Source organism: Mauremys reevesii, linkage group 8, assembly GCF_016161935.1.
Source record: "Mauremys reevesii isolate NIE-2019 linkage group 8, ASM1616193v1, whole genome shotgun sequence".
Lineage (NCBI taxonomy): Eukaryota > Metazoa > Chordata > Testudines > Geoemydidae > Mauremys > Mauremys reevesii.
In genome coordinates this window covers 53,918,772-53,938,263 of record NC_052630.1, presented here as the reverse complement: position 1 = coordinate 53,938,263, position 19,492 = coordinate 53,918,772, and the positions used below count along the sequence as shown (strand labels likewise).

The 19,492-nt window shown below is 47.6% G+C and overlaps 1 long non-coding RNA gene and 1 pseudogene across 1 annotated transcript; one reads left to right on the top strand and one right to left on the bottom strand.

Annotated features, from left to right (window-relative positions):
- Positions 1-1,653: 1,653 nt before the first annotated feature.
- On the bottom strand, positions 1,654-19,492 carry LOC120370644. The gene is made up of 3 exons (XR_005583856.1): positions 19,283-19,492; positions 6,101-6,184; positions 1,654-1,692 (listed from the first exon to the last, which is right to left on the bottom strand). It is a non-coding gene; the product is annotated as an uncharacterized LOC120370644 (long non-coding RNA).
- LOC120370643 lies at positions 15,165-16,104 on the top strand (annotated as a pseudogene).

The following is a 19,492-nucleotide window of genomic DNA, read 5'->3' as shown; positions in this document are numbered from 1 at the left end:
TGGATGTTCTGACCAGCCACACAGGAAATGCCCAGGGAAAAATTGACAAGCTCCAGCGCCTTGTGGATGTTCTGCAGGACCGCAGGCAGGAGGACAGAGCCCCCCTGCACTGTATCTGCAACCGCCCTCCCCCGCCACAAAGTTCCAAACCCCCCTCACCCAAAGTAACAAGAAGGAGGGGCGACAGGGGCCGTGAAAACTGTCACTGCACCCCTGCAGAGTGCACAAATACAAGAAGGCTCTCATTCCCTAAATGTTGAGAAGTCCTTCCCTTCCTGGCTCACCCAAGCCCCAATCCCAGTTTCATCCCCTAACTGTGTAGTTGACTATTAAAAGTAGTTTGCTGTTAATTACTATTTCCGTCAAGTTTTTCTACAGAAGACTGTCTGTGAAGGGTGGGGAAGGGGGTTGTTAATTGCATAGGACAGTCACCTTTACCAGAGTACAGACACGGGGGCAGGATCAACAGCAGGTCACACACACAGTGCAGTCAGTATGCACCCTGGTCGGTCTGGGAGGTGTTTTCCATGTTCTGTGTGGGTGGGGGGTACGTGACTTTGTGGCATGGGAGGGCGGTTACAGAACTTATGCAGCAGTCCTTGTCCCGGACCACAGAGCCATGCAGCAGGGGAATCTGTAACCGTCCTCCCCCGCCACAAGGTCACGTAGCCCCCGCACACAGAGTCCCGAAAAGGAGGAATGGCAGGCTCCGTTGAAACAACCAGTCCGGCACTGCAGACCACTCTAGGAGCAGGAGCCTATCATTCCTTGAGTGTAGAAGCAGTGTTAACATCACTGCACACCCTACCCACCACAGTCTGTGTCCCTGTTTCAACCCTTTAACGCGAATTCATTAATAAAGAAAACGTTGTTAATTAACAATGTTCCATTAACTTTATTTTTAAACGTGTGTTGGAAGGGGGGAAACGTAGTGAACGGGGTATGTAACCGCAGAAGAAAGTCAACAGTAACTGAAGCTTCTCTGTAAAGAAACTGAACAGTCACAGGTTACCCTGCTTCCTGAGGAACCTAGCTTTCAAAGCCTCCCGAATGCACAGCGCTTCCCGCTGGGCTCTTCTAATTGCACGGCTGTCTGGCTGAGCGTAATCAGCAGCCAGGCGATTTGCCTCAACCTCCCATCCCGCCATAAAGGTCTCCCCCTTGCTCTCACAGAGATTGTGGAGCATACAGCAAGCTGCAATAACAATGGGGATATTGGTTTCGCTGAGATCCGAGCGAGTCAGTAAGCTCCTCCATCTCCCCTTGAGACGTCCGAAAGCACGTTGAATGATGACAGTTACCCAAGACCACCCTCGACACATTTTTCCCCCCAGCATGCACTGTGGGGAAATCCCAGAATTCAAATGGGCAGTGGGGACTGCGGGAACTGTGGGATAGGTTCCCACGGTGCACCGCTTCCAATGTCGACGCTTGCCCCGTTAGTGTGGACACACAAATTCGACTTTGTAAGGCCGATTCCACAAATTCGAATTAAGTTAAATCGAACTAATCTGGTAGTGTAGACATACCCTTAGAGATGGAGTCTGGGATCTTCCTGGCCATGGCTTTTGATCGCTACGTCGCCATCTGCGACCCCTGAGACATTCTGCCATCCTGACAAATCCCGTTGTGGCTAAGATTGGCCTAGCCGTGCTGCTGCGTGGCTGCCTGGTCATACTGCCCGGTGTCCTCCTGGCAAGACAGTGGCCATATTGCAGAACCAACATCATCCCCCAGCTGTACTGTGCGCACATGGCCGTGGTGAATCTGGCCTGCGCCGATACCCGTGTCAGTAGTTACTACGGCCTCTCTGTGCTATTCTGTGTGAAGGGTCTGGATATGATTTTTATCACTGTGTCCTATATTCAGATCCTCAGGGCCATCTTCAGCCTCCCCACAAAGGACGCCCGGCTCAAGACTTTTGGGACCTGCAGCTCCCACCTCTTTGTCATTTTAGCCTTTTACATCCCAAATTTCTTCATCTCCCTCATGTACCGGGTTGGACAGAATGTGCCTGGGCATTTCCACATTCTCATTGCCAATGTGTACCAATCAATGCCCCCCACGCTAAATCCCATCATCTATGGGGTGAGGACCAAACATATCCGGGGCAGGCTGTTCCGGCTCTTTACTCATGATGGGACCTGAAGTTTTCTCCTGGTGCTCTGGCTCTGAGACTGAGCTCTGTGCAGAGCTGGCTGGTGACATGGTGATGGGCCTTCTTCCCTGAATCACTGACTGGACAGTCACAGTGACATTAATCCCTTTCCTGGCCTTACTGTGCTGGGTCAGCATGACAAACTGAGGAATCGGTCTGTGTACAACTCACTGACTTACAGGATTGGCACCATTCCAGTCAGGGGCAGCTCTACGAATTTGGCCGCCCCAAGCAATCATGCGCGGGAGGTGCACCGGAACCCCGGATCTCCCGTGGGCATGACTGCGGAGGGTCCGCTGGTCGCGTGGCTCGGCTGGACCTCCCGCAGCTGCAGAGGGTTCGCTGGTCCCGCGGCTCCAGTGGAGCTTCCGCAGGCGTGCCTGCGGGAGGTCCAGCCGAGCCGTGCGACCAGCGCCCCCTCCGCAGTCATGCCTGCGGCAAGTCCGCTGCTCCCGGGGTTCCGGTGGACCTCCCACAGGCATGACTGAGGGAGGTCCACCGGACCCGCCTGCCGCCCCTGCTGGCAAATGCCGCCCCACGCGTGTGCTTGCCGTGCTGGGGTCTGGAGCCGGCCCTGATTCCAATTGCTGGTAATTGGACCACTGAGGCCATGTGCCCTTCCTTGCCTATTACCCAAGCTCCTGCCTCCGGCCCCAACTCTTTCCACAAGGCCCCTCCTCCTGTCCCAAGTATTCCCACAAGGCCCCGCTCCCTTCTCCACCTCTTCCCCCATGGCCCCACCTCTGTTCTGCCACGTTCCCCAGTCACAGCCCTGTTGCTCTCTCCTTTCCTCCCCAACCCCATAAACTTTGTTGATCATCTCGACCTCCCTCCTTGCACAGATGAACTCCCTCTGCTTCGGGGCTGGGACAGGAGCTGCTGCAGGCTGACAAGGAGCCTGCAGTGAGTGCAGCAAGGACGCAGTGCTGGGGCCGACAGGCGGATGAGAAGTGGAGAGGGAAGCCAGGAAGCTGTATAAAAGAAGCTGGGGGCTGGAACCAGGGTTGTGTTGCAGGCGGGTGAGACTGTGCATCCTACAGCTTGTGGGTCCTAAAGCTCAGCTACAGAGTCCTGAGGGAAGAGATCCTTGTGTGGCTTATTTCTTTAGCTTTTGGTTCCCTTTTGTTCCTCCCAGCTGGGGGCCTGTAGCTGGCAGGGCCCCTGCAATGGGGATGGGCTGGGAGCCCTTTGCTCTGAGCCAAGCCTCCAGGGAAGGTCAGCCTGGGATGAGACTGAAAAAAAATGGGAGAAGTGTCAGGGGACCCAGAGGGATAGGGGGTGGCTGAGGAGCCCACCCTCCTTTGGTATATGGGCAGTGGAAGAAGGTCCCTGCCCATGGGGACTGGATGCCTTCCAGGGAAAGGAGGCACTTCAGTCCGCTTGTGAGAGGTTTGAAGTAGGGGCAGCATTATGGGAAGCTGCCAGTAACCTTTCAAGTTTGGTGCTGCTTCAGCAAGGGCTGCTGCAGTGTTATACATTAGTTAGGGTGGTTAAAGATGATTTGGCACAACAGGGTTTAGAGTCAGGAGCAGAGTTAACAGACCAGCTTTAGAGACAGGAGCTGGGACTTGGTCCTGGGGGAGTGGAGGGAAAAAGCAAAGGTTTCACAGTGGCAGGGTTTGCAGGAGCAGGTAACAACCCCCACTCTTCTCCCAGAGGCAGGATGAGAACCTGGGGCTCAGGGTTCCCAGCTATTTCAACCTGAGGCACCTACTCTTGGCTCAGAACTAACTGTACCATTCACTCTTTTTCCTTCTTCTTTCTCTCAGTTTACTTAATTTGCTGCTGGTACCCTGTACTTTAAATGGACCTCACAGGCTTAATTGGTTTCTTTCCACCTCTTCCCCCTCTGCTCCCCACACCTTTCCACACTTTTATTTTTCTGAAGTTTCAATGGAGGGTACTTTGGATACTTATGTGAAATGTTTTTGGGTTTTTTTTGTTTGTTTGTTCGTTTATTTGTTTTTGGTTTGTTTGGGACAAAGGATGTCAGAGGTCTGCTGTATTCCACTGGAATTTTTGGAGTAAAAGATCCATGGGCAACCATGAAAACAAATGTTTTACTGCCTTTTGAACAGTCTCAAGGTAAAGACAGCACAGGTTAAGGCAGCTGTGTGGCAATAATTGTACTTGGTGGCTGAGTTGTTACAGACAAATTGCACCACCTTAAAGAACCAAGTATAGGAGTAAGTGATTTAAAGAAGCAAGTGACCTATTCGGACTCCAAAAGGAGCCACAATAGGTTGTGCTCTCTGTTTCAGATCTGTGTGTGTTTTGGAGCAGGAGATGGAAGTGAACAGTAATCAGAACTCTGGTGGAAGTGGAATGTGTCCCTTTTAAGACAGTCTTTGAGCTGCTGGTAGCTTTGGATCCAGAGGCAAGCCAAGAAAGCCTCTGTGTGGATGCAAATTACCTAGCTGATGGGGGAAGGCAGAAACTGCCCATAAGTGGCCGCACAAAGAACCTGCAAATAATGAATACATCTGGTCAGCAAACAAGCTACTAGAAGACTCAGATTCTGGCCCTCCAGAAAAGGGAGGTGAAAAAGCAAATCAAGCCTGAAAATAAGGAGGACAGGTTAACCCTAAGGCTGTGTGTGTGTGTGTGTGTGTTGTACAAGAGGGGAAACTGAGGCATACCACCTCATGAATTTCATAAATGACCAGTGAGTGGAGTAATTCACGAGCCTGACTATAGAACAAAATAAGGACAGCCTGGAGGTAATTCTTCTGTTTTTCCTGCAATTAGCAAGGACGTTTTTAAAATGAATTGGTTTTATTATTATTAAGCAATAATCTGTCCCCACCAGGGGGGTGGAAATTGTTTCTTTTGTTTTGCAGACACTCTACAAGCAAGCTGGCACCAGAGGAAGAATAACCCAGAATACCATGGATCTATGTTTTGTGTTGTTTGTCTGTAGTGTTTATCTTGTTGCTAGCATTGTTGTGTTTCAATGAACAGAAAACCACGGTGACGTGGGTGGGGGATGGCTTCAAAATGCTGACCTGAGGGGAAGAGGGAGATGTGTATGGGAATGCAAAATGCTCAGCTAGGAGGCCAGCACCAGTGTAATAGCTACCATGGTGCCTGGAAATAGAAGCCCTATGGGAATAATGAGAAGGGGAGGCGCTCGCTGGGAATCAATGGAGGGGTGTGTAAAATGGTGTAAATCCAAAGATGTTTGGCTGTGCCCCTCTCCTATGACTATGGAGGATCAATGGCCTACGGCAAGGGGTGGACAATTGGGTGTACTGGGTATGAGGGATCTTGCTGCAAATGTGCATATTCCTGAGGGCACAATTATACCAGCCCCTAACCAAACTACAGACGTCTACACGCTGCTATCTGGACTTTGGTGCACAAAGGGATTTGTAAATCTTATTTCTGTGAATAATCAAACCGGGGCATACTGCCTGATTCCATAGCACGTGGTTAAGTTGGTTTGGACAATGACCCTTTTCTCTCTGGACATTCAATGGGCTTATGATATGGACAAAAGCACATAAAACCTGCAGGGGCAGCTTGTTGCAGCTGCCAGCAACTGGACACATTAAGATCTTGACCCTGTTGAAGGAGGAGAAACAGTGTTTTGGTGGAGGCCAGGATGTCGGACTATACTGCAGTGGTCAGGACTCAGTGTTAATGTGGATTATCATAGCAGTTGGTGTATTGTTAACTGTATTTATGTTACGTTGCGTATGGAAATGATCAAGGGGGGGGGCACAACGCCCCAGTGAACAGCCACTAATGATAACCTATACATAATGTAGTAAGCCCTCCCCCTGCCGCAGTGTACTAGACAACCCAGACCCAACCTTCACGGACCCAATATAATGGGGAGTCTGGGACAGTAATTGGAACAAGGTGTGGTACGCCCGTACGAGAGAAGGTGCAGGGCATGGTACTATACAAGGTGCAGTGGGATAAATGGAATATCGATACCTTCCACCTTGATGCCTGACCCTGTCAGGAGATGTGTCGCCATATGTCCTGTGCTTTTCCAGGGATACCTGGGCAGGAGGATCCCTAAGAGGAAATAAAAAAGGGGGTGGTGGTAGAGTGTTAGGGTATAGATATTCAGGCCTGTCGGCAAAGGCCTATACTTTAAGTGTATGTTTATCACTTAGCTAGTTATAGAGCAGGGGTCGGCAACCTTTACTATCAAAAGAGCCATTTTGCCCCCTCTTCCACTAAAGAAAAATAGTCTGGAGCCGCAAAACGTAACACTGCTTATAAACTTTCAAAAGTTGTAATCTTTTTTTAATTTTACCTGTTATAACAACAGAATACAACAAACAGAAGTGCAGTGTGCATGTGTAGGCCTACTTTGAAATAAATTAAACACTGAACTATGCAGGCCTTTTTGAGTCCTTCCCGTATTTGTGTAAAATTAAAATAAAATGTAGCCCACTTTAATATAAAAAAACATATAGTTGCAGCTTAGCAGTTTTAAAAAAGTAAACATAAAATTAGGAACGTTTTTTGACAAGTCCATTTCAGTGTGCTCTCATCCTCTTCGGGTTTCATTCCATTTGTGCTCTTTAGCGAGAGTGGCCTTCTGATGGGCGACTTCTTCGAGATCCGCTGTCAGGCTTTTGAACTTGGACACCCATAAGTCTTTATCCGCTATGTCGGCCAGTTCAATTTCAAGATCGGGCTGACTTATCCCTGTGAATGCGGATATGTTCAGCAGGGATGGGTCGATGTCCAGCGGTGTGACAGGGAAGGACAGAGTGTTTTTTTCCTTTCTGAACTTGCTGAATCTTTCTCCAAATGCAGCTTGCATTGCCATAATTGCACGGTGTAAATAATCACAATTTATGTGCTTGTTCTCTTCTTTGAACTCTCTCAGGGAGGGGAAGTGAGAGCGTACCTCTCTGTACATCTCTGGCAAACACTGTCATCTTGCGCTCAGACGCCAGAACATGCTCCAGCAACTGCAGGGCCGTGCTTCCCTTTCCCTGGAGATTTTTATTCAGCGTGTTTAAGTGACTTGTCATATCCACCATGAAATAAAACTTTTCCAGCCAATTGAGGTCTCCCAGTTCGGGATAGCTGAGGCCTTTGCTTTCCAAGAAGGTTTTCACATGTTCCAGACAAGCAGCGAAGCGTTTCAGCACGTCTCCCCTTGACAGCCACCGAACTCTATTGTGCAGCAGGAGATCCAAATATGCGCTCTTGACTTCATCTAACCATGAACAAAACTGTCGGTGGTTTAACCCGTTTGCAATTATTTTGTTCACTATCTTAATAATGAGGTTCATCACTTCCACACATTCAGGGGGGAATGTTTGAGCGCACAGTGCTTCTTGGTGCAAGATGCAGTGAAACATCATCAGCTCTTGATCCAGCAACTTTTGAAGTAAATTCACAAAGCCCTTCTGTGCTCCTCTCATACTGGGTTCACCATCAGTAGACACTGACACCAGGTGAGTGGTGTTTATTCCTTTGGCTTTTAGACAACTCAAAACAGCCTCACAAATGTCCTGTCCCTGCGTTTGGCCCTTTAGCGGTATGAGTTCAATCAGTTCTTCCCATCAGAGTTCACATATCTGCATAACAGTGCTGTCTGCTCAATATCGTTTACATCACTTGACTCATCACAGGCAATTGAATATGCTTGAGCTGAATTGATGTAATCAATTTGCTTACTGGTGATGTTTGTTGCCATTTTAATGGTCCTGTCCTTGACGGTCTTTGCAGAGAGAGGCATTTCTTTAATTTTCTGAATAATTTCCTGTTTGTTTTTGAATTCGGAGAATAGATGCTCTGATATTTTTATGAACGATTCTTTCATGTATTCTCCGTCTGTGAACGGCTTCCCCCTCCTTACGATTTCATGAGCTGCCACAAAACTAGCAGCTGTAGTTGAGTTTGGAGAGTTGATCCACTTCTTGAAAGTATGTTTGCTCTGCTCAACTTTCCGTAGTAGTTCCGAAATCGCTCTCTTTTGCCCATCTTCAGTTGGGTACTTTTCAGAAAATGCTGAGTGCTTGTTTTGAAAATGTCTTTCAACGTTACATTTTTTGTTGTTTGCTAATTTCTCGCCACATATCAAGCACACAGGTAAGCCAGCGTCGTTGGCAGTGAAGGCAAAGGAATCTGTCCATGCAGAATTAAACTCTCCATTTTCTTCTGAGATTTTTCTTTTTTGGGATGTATTCATGGTTAGCTTACCCCGGGGGTCGCACACTCAAGAAGCCGCCTGCAGGTAAAGGCGAGGGCTATAGATGTGGATGTGACGCATATTTTAATTGACAAATTATAAAAAACTTTTTAAAAATTCGATGTTAAAGTATCACCTCGAACTCCAAGATAACTGTGCAACAAAATAAACAAAAATAAAATATATAAATAAAAATTAAATTAATAAATAACCGTTATTCTTTTTTTCTCTCTTTTTTTTTCTTTTGTCAAGGCCGAAAGGAGCCACAACAAGGAGGCTGAAGAGCCGCATGCGGCTCCGGAGCCGCGGGTTGCAGACCCCTGTTATAGAGGTATAAAAGAAAGGCTCTTACTCAGACAATGATTTTGATTCTTTCTCCCTGTGAAAGTCTGAGGGCCTGTTCTTAAGCTAAGGCCTTTGGCTAAGCAACAGAGGCAGCCATAAGCTGGGAAGTGTATGGTCACATCCTCACATCCCAAACTAGTCACATTGAAATAAAGTGCTATTGGCTGTTAGGAATACAGTCTATTCCTGTCACCTCCAGAGAAAGGGAAGAGCCTAGAAGATGTAAAGGAAACTTAGTTTGATAGCATCCTGTCTGGCAAGAACTCACTTATCAATAACTGGGATGTGAAACCCTCATTTCTGTGGTGTTCTATCACTGTAGTCTCCACTTCCCTATTGTTTGTCTGTATAATCTCTGTCTGGTTCTGTGATTGTTTCTGTCTGCTGTATAATTAATTTTGCTGGGTGTAAACCAATTATGGTGGTGGGATATAATTGGTTAAATAACTATGTTACAATATGTTAGGATTGGTTAGTTAAATTTCAGTTAAATGATTGGTTAAGGTCTAGTTAAGCAGAACTCAAGTTTTACTATATAGTCTGCAATCAATCAGGAAGTAATGGGGGAAAGGGAACAGGGAATGGGGATGGGGGAATTGGAATCATGTTTCGCTAAGGGGTGGGAAAGGGAACAGGGACACAGGCAAGGCGCTGTGGTGTCAGAGCTGAGAAGGGGGACACTGAGGAAGGAAACTGGAATCCATGCTTGCTGGAAGTTCACTCCAATAAACTTTGAATTGTTTGCACCTTCAGACTTTGGGTATTGTTGCTCGCTGTTCATGCAAGAAGGACCAGGGAAGTGAAAGGGTGAAGAAATAAGCCTCCTAACAGCGTTATCCCCATGTTATTGATGGACTGAGCCACACAGAGGTAAAGTGATTTACCCAAGGCCATCCAATGAGTTGGTGGCAGAGCTGATAATAAGCACCAGGAGTCCTGACCCAGCAGCACCACTGCTCTGGCCATGCACTGGCATTGGTCCTCTGCGTTGTGTTCTCTTAGAATCATAGAATATTAGGGTTGGAAGAGACCTCAGGAGGTCATCTAGTCCAAAGCAGGACCACCACCAACTAAATCATCTCAGCCAGGGCTTTGTCAAGCTGGACCTTAAATACCTCTAAGGATGGAGATTCTACCACCTCCCTAGGGAACCCATTACAGTGCTTCACCACTCTCCTAGTGAAATAGTGTTTCCTAATATCAAACCTAGACCTCCCCCACTGCAACTTGAGACCATTGCTCCTTGTTCTGTCAGCTGGTACCACTGAGAACAGTCTAGATCCATCCTCTTTGGAACCCCCTTTCAGGTAGTTGAAGGCTGCTATAAGATCCCCCCTCATTCTTCTCTTTTGCAGACTAAATAACACCAGCTCCCTCAGCCTCTCCCCATAAGTCATGTGCCCCAACGATTCTCTCCAGTTTGTCCGCATCCCTTCTGTAGGGGGAGGGACCAAAACTGGATGCAATAGTCCAGGTGTGGCCTCACCAGTGCCGAATAGAGGGGAATAATCACTTCCCTCAATCTGCTGGCAATTCTCCTACTAATGCAGCCCAATATGTCATTAGCCTTCTTGGCAACAAGGGCACACTGCTGACTCATATCCAGCTTCTTATCCACTTTAATCCCCAGGTCCTTTCCTGCAGAACTGCTGCTTAGCCAGTCAGTCCCCAGCCTGTAGAGGTGCATGCGATTCTTCTGTCCTAAGTGTAGGACTCTGCACTTGTCCTTGTTGAATCTCATCAGATTTCTTTTGGCTCAATCCTCTAATTTTTCTAGGTCCCTCTGTATCCTATCTCTACCCTCCAGCTTATCTACCTCTCCTCCCCAGTTTAGTGTCATCTGCAAACTTGCTGAGGGTGCAATTCATCCCATCATCCAGATCATTAATAAAGATGTTGAACAAAACCAGCCCCAGGACTGACCCCTCTTGCTTGTTTACCAGGGACCACACGCTGCCTGGAACTCGGCACAGTGCATAAAGCCCAATGATGTGCTACACGGAACCAAATCAGTGCAGCCTGTGACTTGAAGGCCCTGATTAGGACTTTTTGAGAGCAACACACTAGAAATAATGAATAATAATCTCCATTTAATGCATAGAGAGCCTGTGTCCAAGGTTACCCAGTATATCCGTGGCTGAGCTGGGACCCTTCACTCCAGGCTTCCTGTCTCTGCGGATACTTTATCTCTAGCTAAATGTCTTGAGCTAAATCCTAATCTTATAAGCTCCTTGCGGCAGGGTCTGTTTCGCCTTCAGTGTTTGTGAAGGGCCCAGCACAAGGGCCCCCGAACTGGAGCGGGCCCTTTGGATTCCTCCACAACACAAGTAATGATCAAAAATAATCAACACACTGATCCAGCCAAATCAGGACCTCCCCCTCTGTCATAAACAGATAGTTAAAGGTTAATGTCTGTTTTACCTGTAAAGGGTTAAGAAGCTCAGTAAACCTGGCTGACACCTGACCAGAGGACCAATAAGGGGACAAGATACTTTCAAATCTTTGTGGAGGGAAGTCTTTGTTTTGTGTTCTTTGTTTGGGGGCTGTTTGGTCTCGGGGACTGAGAGGGACCAGACGTCAATCCAGGCTCTCCAAATTTTTCTGAATCAGTCTCATGTTTCAAATTTGTAAGTATCTAGTCAGGAAGGCGTGTTAGTCTTATGTTTGTTTTCTCAGCCTGTAAACGTTTCTTTTGCTGGAAGGACTTTTTACCTCTGTTTGCTGTAACTTTGTACCTGAGGCTAGGGGGGATTTCTCTGGCTATTTAAATTTAAATACCTTGTAAAGCATTTCCATCCTGATTTTACAGAGATAATTTTTATCTTTTCTTTTTCTTTAATTAAAAGCTTTCTTTTTAAGACCCTGATTGGTTTTTCTTTGTTTTAAGATCCTCACCAGGAGTTGGGGGGGGGGGAACGGAGGGGGGATAGGCACCTGCACCTGCACACCAAGCATGTGCCTGGTGCAGGAAGCCATGTGGGGGGTGGGAATGGCCTGACAGTCGCCGTAAGGGCAGCAGTCAGGCAGCCTTCGGCGGCATGCCTGCAGGAGGTCTGTCGGTCCCGCGGCTCTGGGGGTAATTCGGCTGCGGGGACACCTAAGGCACAGGACCATAGGACCTCCCACAGACATGCTGCCAAATCTTCATTACCAGTGGACCTCCCACAGGCACGCCGCCAAAATACATAGACGCTCCTGTCTGCTATGCTGTAGTTTGAAGCCATTGCCTTTTGTCCTGTCCTATGTGGCAAGAGTGAACAACTTTTCTCCAAAATTTTTATTTCAGAGTCGTAGCCGTGTTAGGCTGCATCAGCAAAAACAACGAGGCATCCTTGTGGCACGTTAGAGACAAACCAATTTATTTCGGCATAAGCTTTCATGGGCTAAAACCCACTTCATCAGATTCATAGAGTGAAAAATACGGTAAGCAGAATATATATTCTAACACATGAAAAGATGGGAGTTGCCTTACCAAGTGGGGAGTCAGTGCTGATGAGTCAATTTAATTAAGGTGGATGTGACCTATTCTCAACAATTGACAAGAAGGGGTGAATACCAAGCGAGGGAAAATTACTTTTGTAGTGCTAATGAGGCCAATGCAATCAAAGTGGCCCATTTCCAACAGATGACAAGAAGGTGTGGGTATCAGCAGAGGGAAAATTACTTTTTGTAGTGACCCATCCACTCCCAGTCTTTATTCAGGCCTAATTTGATGGTGTCCAGTTTGCAAATTAATTCCAGTTCTGCTTTTTCTTCCTGGAGTCTGTTTTAATTTTTTTTTGTTAAAAAATTGCCAGTTTTAAGTCTGTCATTGAGTGTCCAGAGAGATTGAAGTGTTCCCCTACTGTTTTTTTAATGTTACAATTCTTGATGTCTGATTTGTGTTCATTTATTCTTTTGAGTAGAGACTGTCTGGTTTGGCCAATGTACATGGTAGAGGGGCATTGCTGGCATGTGATGGCATATATCACATTAGTAGATGTGCAGGTGAACGAGCCCCTGATGGTGTGGCTGATGTGGTTAGGTCCTATGATGGTGTCCCTTAATTAGATATGCGGACAGAGTTGGCAACGGGGTTTGTTGCAGGGATTGGTTCCTGGGTTAGAGTTTTTTTGTGTAGTTACTGCTGAGTATTTGCTTCAGGTTGGGGGGCTGTCTGTAAGCGAGGACTGGCCTGTCTCCCAAGATATGTGAGAGTGAATGATCGTCCTTCACGGTAGGTTGTAGATCCTTGATAATGCATTGGAGAAGTTTTAGTTAGGGGCTGTAGGTGATGGCTAGTGGCATTCTGTTACTTTCTTTGTTGTGCCTATCCTGTAGTAGGTGACTTCTGGGTACCCTTCTGGCTCTGTCAATCTGTTTCTTCACTTCCTCGGGTGAGATTTGTAGTTTTAAAAATGCTTGATAGAGATCCTGTAGGTGTTTGTCTCTGTCCAAAGGACTGGAGCAAATGTGGTTGTATCTTAGACCTTGGCTGTAGACAATGGATGATGTGATGTGGTCTGGATGAAAGCTGGAGGCATATACTTAAGTATAGCGGTCAGTAGGTTTCCAGTATAGGGTGGTGTTTATGTGACCATTGCTTATTTGCACTGTAGTGTCCAGGAAGTGGATCTCTTGTGTGGACTAGTCCAGGCTGAGATTGGTGGTGGGGTGGAAATTGTTGAAATCCTGGAAGACTGCTGCCATGTCCCCCTCAGTCTCCTCTTTTCCAAACTAAACATACCCACTTCCTTTAGCCTTCACTCATATGGCTTGAATGCTCTCTCTTTCATCATTTTTCTTGCTTGCCTCTGGTCATTTCCAGTTTCTCTACGTCCTTTCTATACATTGGTGATCATATTTAGACACAGTACCCCAGCTTGACTTGCATGCTATGCCTTTGCTAATGCATCCAAAAATTTCATTTTCTCTTTTTGGCAAGAGCAAAAAAATCCACACCCCTGAGAGATGTAGCTATATCAACCTAACCCCCATATAGTTGCATGGGGTCAACAGAAGAATTTTTCTATCCACCTCTTGGGGAGGCGATTACCTACACCAATACAAGAACCCCTGCAGTGGGTGTAAATAGTGTCTACACTGAAGCACTACAGCAGCGCCACTGTAGCATTCTAAGTGTGGACAAGTCCTCAAACAGATCTTCCAGAAAAAAAACATCCTGTCTGGATCTACAGACATGCAGAGCTGGAGAATCCACCACTTCCCTTTGCAGTTTATTCCAAACATTAATCACCCTCAGGACTAAAAATTTGGCCCTTACTTTCAGCTGGTATTTGTCTGGCTTCATCTTCCAGCCATTGGGCGTTGCTCTGCCTTTCTCTGCTAGATTACAGAGCCAGTTATTTGTGTGTGTGTGTGTGTGTGTGTGTGTGTGTATTGCTTTTTCTCACCTAACTCCTGCCTTCATTTTGCCACTGAATAGAAGTTTTAGCCAAAGTTGTGTACACTCTTGACTGAGGAATTGTGGTTTCTGAGCTGTCTAATAAACTCTTCGTAAAGAACACCCAATTCTCATTCACTTTTTCTCTCAACATTTTTCCTCCCTATCAGTTTTGTTGATAATTTGCTTCACCTTAGGAGAATTAGCCCTTTTGAAACACAAAATGTCCATAGATATTACTGGTTGGGAACTGTTCTCTATTTGTCCACTTGAATGTAATCCGTCCCATTCTTTATTTTCCTCTCCTCTATCATAAGCCCCCTTCTTTGTATCTTCTCTAAACTAAACAGTCCTAGACTTTTCAGTCCACATATGGCAGCCTCCGCAATTCTAACAGCCTGTCACAGAAATCCCCTTTCTATCTGCTATATCCTTTATAGAGACTTGGTGTCCAAAACTGAGCACATGTCCAGAGTAAGGTATTCTCCATCCCATTCCTTAGGCATCCCATCATTGTCTTTGTTTTGGACACTGCTGTGAACGTTTAAGTTGTGCTGCTATCAATGATGCCCAGGTCTTTCTCCTGATGTGTCTTTTAGTTGAGATTTTTCTCTCTGGTACATGTGTCAAAACTTTTTTTTTTCAACTCTCATATTTTGAGCAACTAGGTGAATGGGGAACTCCCTTGAGCATGGACTCTCTAGCATGGGTTTTGTTGCACTAAGGAACAATGATGGATAACCAGTATTCACACTCTTGTTTCCTGTTGGTGCCTATTAAGGTTTCCCACATCAAATGTATAGGAATTATTAAGGCAGGGGGCACCATAAAATATGGAATTGGCATTGGTAGGGACATGTGTTCACACTTAATTTACCTGAATAATGAAAATGTCATTTTTCAGTGTGTGAAGAGCAACCAATCTGCTTCACCCATTAGAAAAGCCTCCAATGCTACATTTAACGTCTCAAATTAATATTGTCTCTCCATACAGGAATATTTACTGCAACCATCACCCTAGATCCTGGGCACATACAGGAAGTCAGGGGAACGTACGGTACATGAAGGAGACACTGTTCTGTCTAAGAGTTGGACACCTTCTCCCCTACTCCATGTCAGATTCCAACAAAACTGACTTCACCAACCCCTCCACCTTCATCCTGCTGGGCATACCTGGGCTGGAGACAGCCCATGTCTGGATCTCCATCCCCTTCTGCACCATGTACATCATAGCCATCTTGGGGAACTTCACCATCCTGTTCGTCGTGAAGATGGAGGACAGCCTCTATGGGCCCATGTATTATTTCCTCTGCATGCTGGCCATCACCGACCTGGTCCTGACTACATCTACCCTGCCCAAATCGCTGAGCATCTTCTGGTTCAATTCCAGGGAAATCCATTTCAGTGCCTGCCTCACCCAGATGTACTTCATTCACTGCTTCTTAGAGATCGAGTCTGGGATCCTACTGGCCATGGCTCTGGATCGCTACGTGGCCATCTGCAATCCTCTGAGATATTCCAAAATCCTGACAAACCCTGTTGTGGTCAAGATCGGCCTGACTGTGCTGCTGCGTGGTCATACTGCCCATTCCCATCCTAGCGAGGCAGTGGCCGTATTGCAGAACCAACATCATCCCCCAACCATACTGCGCACACATAGCCGTGGTGAATCTGGCCTGCGCCAACACCCGTGTCAGTAGTTACTATGGCCTCTTCGTACTATTCTGTGTCAGGGGTCTGGATGTGATTTTTATCACCGTGACCTATACCCAAATCCTCAGGGCCATCTTCAGCCTCCCCACAAAGGACGCCCGGCTCAAGATTTTTGGGACCTGCAGCTCCCACCTCTTTGTCATTTTAGCCTTTTATATACCAGGTCTCTTCTCCTCCCTCACATACCGATTTGGCCAGAATGTGCCTGGGCATTTCCACATTCTCATTGCCAATGTGTACCAATCAATGCCCCCCACACTAAATCCTGTCATCTACGGGGTGAGGACCAAACAGATCCGGGGCAGGCTGCTCTGGCTCTTTACTCATAAAGGGGCCTAAAGTTTTCTCCTGGTGCTCTGGCTCTGAGACTGAGCTCTGTGCAGAGCTGCCTGGTGACATGGTGATGGGCCTTCTTCCCTGAATCACTGACTGGACAGTCACAGTGACATAAATCCCTTTCCTGGCCTTACTGTGCTGTGTCAGCATGACAAACTGAGGAATCGGCCTGTGTACAACTCACTGACTTACAGGACTGGCACCATTCCAGTTGCTGGTAACTGGACTTCTGAGGCCACGTTCCCTTCCCTGCCTATTCCCTGAGGCCCTGTCCCCATACCCACCTCTTTCTACAAGGCCCCTCCCCCTGTCCCAAGTATTCCCACAAGTCCCCGCTCCCTTCTCCACCTCTTCCTCCACGACCCCACCTCCGTTCTGCCACTTTGCCCAGAGTCACAGCCCTGTTTCTCGCTCCTTTCCTCCCCAACCCCATCAACTTTCTGGATCATCTAAACCTTCCTCCCCACCCAGATGCATTTTCTCTTCTTCAGGGCTGAGACAGGAACTGCTGCAGGGACACAGTGCTGGGGCTGACAGGGGGATGAGAAGCGGAGAGGGAAGCCAGGAAGCTGTGTAAAAGAAGCTGGGGGCTGGAACCAGGGTTGTGTTGCAGGCGAGTGAACTTGTGGGCCCTAAAGCTCAGCTACAAAGTCCTGAGGGCAGAGACCATTGTGTGGCTTATTTCTTTAGCTTTTGGTTCCCTGTTGCTCCTCCCAACTGGGAGCCTGTAGCAGGCAGGGTCCCTGCAATGAGGATTGGCTGGGAGACCTTTGTCCTAATCCAGGCCTCCGGGGCAGGGCCAGGGATCAGCTTTGAAGCTAGGAGGACAACAGCTGAGGGAGGCAGAAGGATGGTCCCCTGCATTACCTGTGAAGGCGGGATTCTGGGCAGAGTCTGGGATGGCTTCGGTGCCCACAGGGAGGGAGATAATTGGCACAGCTACCATTAGCCAGGTATTTACTCATAAAAATGGCATCTTATCTAGAACTACAGGGCACCCATTGCCCAGGGGCTGAAGCTGAACAGTGAAGCTGAGTCATACATACCCTCTGCGTGACACTTTTGATCACTACGTCTAGAATCTCTTTAGCGAGGCTGCTAGGCAGCGTTATCCCGATGTTATCGATGGACTGAGCCATGAAGAGATAAAAAGTGATTTTACCCAAGGCCACACAATGAGACAGTGACAGAGCTGAGAATAGGAACTGGGAGTCCTGACTCCCCCGCACCCGCCCAGCACCATTGCTCTGGCCATGAACTGGCATTGCTCCCCTGGGTTGTGTTAGATGCAGTGAGACTATTTGTGTGTCGTGATCAGTGGAGTTTCAGTCCTTCTTAAACAGGAAGAATTTATTAAATAAACAGTTAAAAACTACAGCCATAAAAACAGGTTTCCACACAGCTCAGTTTTCAGCCTTCTCTTAGAATCATAGAATATTAGGGTTGGAAGAGACCTCAGCAGGTCATCTAGTCCAAAGCAAGCGCAACACCAACTAAATTATCCCACCCAGGGCTTTGTCAAGCTGGGCCTTAACAACCTTGAAGGATGGAAATTCCACCACCTCCCTAGGGAACCCATTCCAGTGCTTCACCACTCTCCTAGTGAAATAGTGTTTCCTAATATCCAGCCTAGACCTCCCCCACTGCAACTTGAGACCATTGTTCCTTGTTCTCTCATCTGCCACCACTGAGAACAGCCGAGCTCCATCCTCTTTGGAATCCCCCTTCAGGTAGTTGAAGGCTGCTATCAAATCCCCCCTCACTCTTCTCTTCTGCAGACTAAACAATCCCAGTTCCCTCAGCCTCTCCTCGTAGGTCATGTGCCCCAGCCCCCTAATCATTTTTGTTGCCCTCCGCTGGACTCTCTCCAATTTCTCCACATCCCTTCTATATTGGGGGGAACAAAACTGGACGCAATACTCCAGGTGTGGCCTCACCAGTGCTGAATAGAGGGGAATAATCACTTCCCTCAATCTGCTGACAATGATCCTACTACTGCAGCCCAATATGCCATTAGCCTTCCTGGCAACAAGGGCACACTGCTGACTCATATCCAGCTTCTCGTTCACTGTCATCCCCAGGTCCTTTTATGCAGAACTGCCACTTAGCCAGCCAGTCCCCAGCCTGTAGCAGTGCATGGGATTCTTCTGTCCTAAGTGCAGGACTCTGCACTAGTCCTTGTTGAACCTCACCAGATTTCTTTAGGCCCTGTCCTCGAATTTGTCTAGGTCACTCTGGACCCTGTCCCTGCTCTCCAGCGTATCTCCCTCTCTCCAGTTTAGTGTCATCTGCAAACTTGCTGAGGATGCAATTAATCTCATCATCCAGATCATTAATAAAGATGTTGAACAAAACTGGCCCCAGGACCGACCCCTCTTGCTTGTTTACCAGGGACCACATGCTGCCTGACACAGTGCACAGAGCCCAATGATGTGCTGCAAGGAACCAAATCAGTGCAACCTGTGACTTGGAGGCCCTGATTAGGACTTTTTGAGAGCAACACAGTAGAAATAATGAATAATAATCTGCATGCAATGCTTAGAGAGCCTGAGCCCAAGGTCACCCAGTATATCCGTGGCTGAGCTGGGACCCCTCATGCCAGGTTTCCTGGTCTCTGCGGATGCTTTATCCCTAGCTAAATGTCTTGAGCTAAATCCTCATCTCGTGTAAGTGGGAGCAGCCCCACTGAAATCAGTGCAGATCCCCAGCACTAGAGAAACCAATGGAGAGAGAGCGCCATGCCTCTGTGCTGCTCCATGGACCATACAAGCCAGTCTGAGAGAGACTAAGCAAGGGATTGTCAGCTAGGGACTAGTGACCTATGTTCCACATGACGACAGACACTTCCCTTCCTGCTGCCTCGGTATCCATCTATAAAAGGGGGATACCTCTTGGGAGTAGTGAGCAATAATCTGTGACTCACCGATCAACACTGAATTCTGTGGGACACTGATGAGGATGCCAAATTCATAGAATATCAGGGTTGGAAGAGATCTCAGGCAGTATCAAGTCCAACCCCCTGCTCAAAGCAGGACCAAGCCCTAGGCAGATTTTTGCCCCAGATTCCTAAATGGCCCCCTCAAGGATTGATCTCACAAGCCTGGGTTTAGCAGGCCCATGCTCAAAGCACTGAGATATCCCTTCCCCTGGGATAAACTGCTGAGGAATTGGGCAGACTCACCCCAGACTGGTGGTTATTCATTAGATTACTCCAAGCCAGCACCAAATGTAAATTTCTGTCTCACCACCCTGGTTAACTGGAAGCCAAAAGTGCAGTCTGCTGAGGCATCCCAGCCCTTGGTTCATCACTCGGACACCAGACTCCATGAAGAGGTCAGTGAAAACCAGTTTCACCACATAAGGTGCTTGATGCGTTGGTCAGGCTCAGAAA